Raw genomic sequence first — 3,614 nt, forward strand, 5'->3', positions numbered from 1 at the left:
GTGAATAGGAGATGGAAGGATAAAAGGAGTCTTAAAAGTCTATTCAAACTGTCTAAACTCTGATTATCTTCTTGTGCAGTAAAGGATAGACCTTTGGGACTCCAGGGCAGCAAGGATCCACTTCAAAGGAGAATTCAAAATTCAACAAGGGAATCAGCTTCTCCCCCTCCCCCCTCTTCATAAATTGAATTCCAGTCTTCAATTTAAACTTAATAGACGATGGAAAATCAATTGGAATGTAAGACAATGGGAATTTAGGTTCAGCAACTGCTTTGGTTAATCTTACATCATGCTGTGTGGACCTCCATGAGGGCTTTAAGGATAGGAAAGGGAGATGGTAAATGTTGTCGCTGCAAAACTGAAAATGAATCTCTCCAACATTTGTTTATGGGATGCAACTTTAACATTCCCGCACTAAATTGGTTTAACAAACTCATGTCCTGCATCCATCCTTCTATTTCAGCTAAGGAACTCCTTCTAGGAGAAATCTATGGATTGCCAACAACTCTTTGGAATAGTATAAGAGTAGCCTACTTGTGGAATGTTTGGATTAGCCGTAACGAAATGCTCTTTCAAGGTACTCATAAAGATATACTGCATCCTCTAATCCATGACATTTGTAAGCAGATTGAAGATTCTTTCAAAGACGTGAGGAAGACGATGCAGGCCCTGGAGTAGAAGATGAAATGCTACACGTACAAAGAACAAGACCCCAAGCTGGCTCATATGGAGAAGAATCAGGTCAAATAGGAAGAAATCCTCATAGCCCTGTCCAAACAGGAAGAAATCCTCGTAGCCCTCTCACTACTCAAAAATCAGATCTTAAGCTTGCTGTAGACTGTGCTAGCAAAATCCTCTTTAGATGAGAGACAGTTGCACCTCCCTTTTGAATAGGACTTCCCTTTGGTAATCCCCCCAGCATGTTGGGGTTGTTGACTCTGCTTACGGGCAACTATGTAATCTTTTTTTTTTCTTCCATTTTAATATAATCTAGGCTTTTCGGAAAAAAAAAAAGTAGAGTTCGAGTGTGAGAACTTAAAAGAACCGACATTCCGGGACGGTTAGCCCGTTCTGATTGGCCCGATTGCATGTTGATCACTCGCAGGGATGATCAATGCATGATGCTTCATGGCATATGAGGAAAAGTTCGGTCTAACGTATGTATTTGAAGCTTAGAGGAGCACGGAACAGCCCTCCACTGAAAAGAACCCCAAAAAGTTGATCGACAACCCGGATTCCGCAGGGTTTTGCTATGTACATTGCACACAGAAACGACGACCCCAAAGTCAACTTTGCTGTTCGCCTGCCCAGTGCCGTGTGCCTGACGCCGCCGTCCATTTATTGAAACCAACGTGACTAGAATTCACCGTCCTCAGGCTCCAGTGCTCTAGCCTCCACCATCCAGGCGTTTATCAACAGCAGCCCACCGCTTCTACACAGTTTCCATTGTCGTCACGGGTACCCTCTCGGATCCGACGAGCACACTTTGGTCGTGGCTCCGTCCTAACTCCTATCTTCGGTATCTTCGCCCCGGTGCGTGTATAATTTTCGATCCAGGCCTCAGAGTGCGATAAAATGGCGCGGCTTCCTCTGGCAATTTGCCTGTTTCTGCTGCTCGCTGTCTCTTCACTCGCTCGAAAGTCGCCCATGAGTAGGTTTCCCCAACTCTCCTCTCTTTCTCCCTCGTTTTTGCAGTGTTTGCGGTCTGAAGCGAAGTCTTGTTCCAAAGGGGTTTTCACAATACCTTTATGATTTCAGTTACCGAATTGTTGGATTCTAGCAACGTCGAGGCGCTAGCTGAACAGGTTCTCTCTCTCTCTCTCTCTTTCTCATACACACCAAATATGTTCCAGGAAACGCGGCTTGCCTACATGAAACAGCTTTGTTTTCTGTTTGGCCTCTCTATCCTGTCGGGCTCCCTCCGTCCACTCTCTACCGCCCTCTTCTTGCCTTCCCTTATATTTTTGTGCGTATGAAACGCATGTGATTACCTTTCATACACGTGGAGCCATTGTGTTCTCCGTCCATGCCGACGACCTTTACACAGATCATAACAACGAACAGTCGTTTGTTTTCTGTTTTCTGTGGGCAGGAAGGACGTGAATTGTGGGAAGTTCGTGCGGACTACGTCTGCAGCCCAAAATGCCAAAATTCTGCAGGAGACGTCCGTCCTGTCGCAAAACCGTGAATTGGGAGCTCGATGTATCTCGGCTCGTTGATTGTATGTTATAAAGACACGAATTTATACACGCAGTCCCCATTAGCAATGCAATCTTATCTGATGAGTTCTCAAACAAGCTCTTGCCCGTCCGCCTTACTGATGTGGATGCATGGTCCTTGTTAATCTAAAAGATGATATGTCCAACTTCCAAGGATCTCTCTCACCCGCCTTGTACATCTCTAGTCGGATGTCCGTTCCATTCATGTACGTCGAAGTAGCCATGTGTTTTGGTACAGGAAGGAAAGTGAGGGCGAAAGCATTACTCCTTGCATTATTAAAAAAAAAAGGTAAATATATATTGGTAGTATTTAATCAAAAGTGCACTGCCCTAGGGCGCTTTTGGACGTAGAAACGAAACGAATTTTTATTAATTTCAACTTAATGGTTAAAGATTTGTAGGATCGATTCATCTTTTTTTTAAATTACACTTGGTAACTCATAAAGGAGAATCCAATCTACATTACTTTTCATAGATGGATCTTACACCAAAGCCTTCATGACCTAACTCAACCTCCTCAATGAGATCAACCCTTGCCAAACTATCTACTTCAAAATCCAAACAAGTGTTTAGATCTACAAATACATTCAACCCACTACTACTTGTGCTACTCATGTGCTCATCGAAATCAGCATCACCAATGGTAGGCTCATCCTCACAGGTAATGGCCTCAATATCTGTATCTCCTATCTCATGATCATCCTCCTCTCTCGTATCACGGTCATCATCATGTCCATGGCCATGATCATCCTCCATACGCTCCATATTAGTAAATGTACTATACATCACTTTGGAACGTGGCATAATAGGTATGACATGCCACCATCTATTATTATCCACCATTGGTTGATAGACAACCTAATTCAAACACAAATACAATCATGTTATTTTCCTTGCATCAAATATTTAAAAGTGAGTATTTTTATATGTGTGCACAGTACCTGTTCACATTGTTGCGGTAGTACTAGTGTGTCCTTCCTACTTTGCCAAAACTTTGTGGAGTCAATAGTTACAAAGCCACTTGCATGGCATTTGATTGTTGCATTAGAGCCTCTTTCCACCACATCCTTAAACCACTTTACATCCAAAACATACACAAAGAAGCGTCGAAAGTCAAGCTTAATAATATCTTGGATTATGCCACAATAATCATCCATGGCTCCATTGGCTCCCTCAAAGCTAGCAATGATGCCGCAATCTTGTGTGTTTCTCTTATCATCAATCCGTTGTGTTTGAAAATGCTTGCCCTCACACCATGTAGCATTGAACATAGTGTACTACACCAAGAAAAAATCAATTAAATAAGCAATCTAAATTATTGAAAGCTCCTAACTTATGCATAACATTCTACATACTGACCTTGCTCATTTATCCCCTAGCATACTCCCATTCTTC

General features: G+C 42.7%; 1 long non-coding RNA gene across 1 annotated transcript; it reads left to right on the forward strand.

Annotated features, from left to right (window-relative positions):
- Positions 1 to 1,266: 1,266 nt before the first annotated feature.
- On the forward strand, positions 1,267 to 2,447 carry LOC147888402 (uncharacterized). Its single transcript, XR_015543067.1, has 3 exons — positions 1,267 to 1,651; positions 1,759 to 1,805; positions 2,093 to 2,447. It is a non-coding gene; the product is annotated as an uncharacterized LOC147888402 (long non-coding RNA).
- The last annotated feature ends 1,167 nt before the right edge of the window (positions 2,448 to 3,614 follow it).

The sequence above is a fragment of the Dipteris shenzhenensis genome, chromosome 21, assembly GCF_047967505.1.
Source record: "Dipteris shenzhenensis isolate YYH24624 ecotype China chromosome 21, Dip_SZ_1.0, whole genome shotgun sequence".
NCBI lineage: Eukaryota > Viridiplantae > Streptophyta > Polypodiopsida > Gleicheniales > Dipteridaceae > Dipteris > Dipteris shenzhenensis.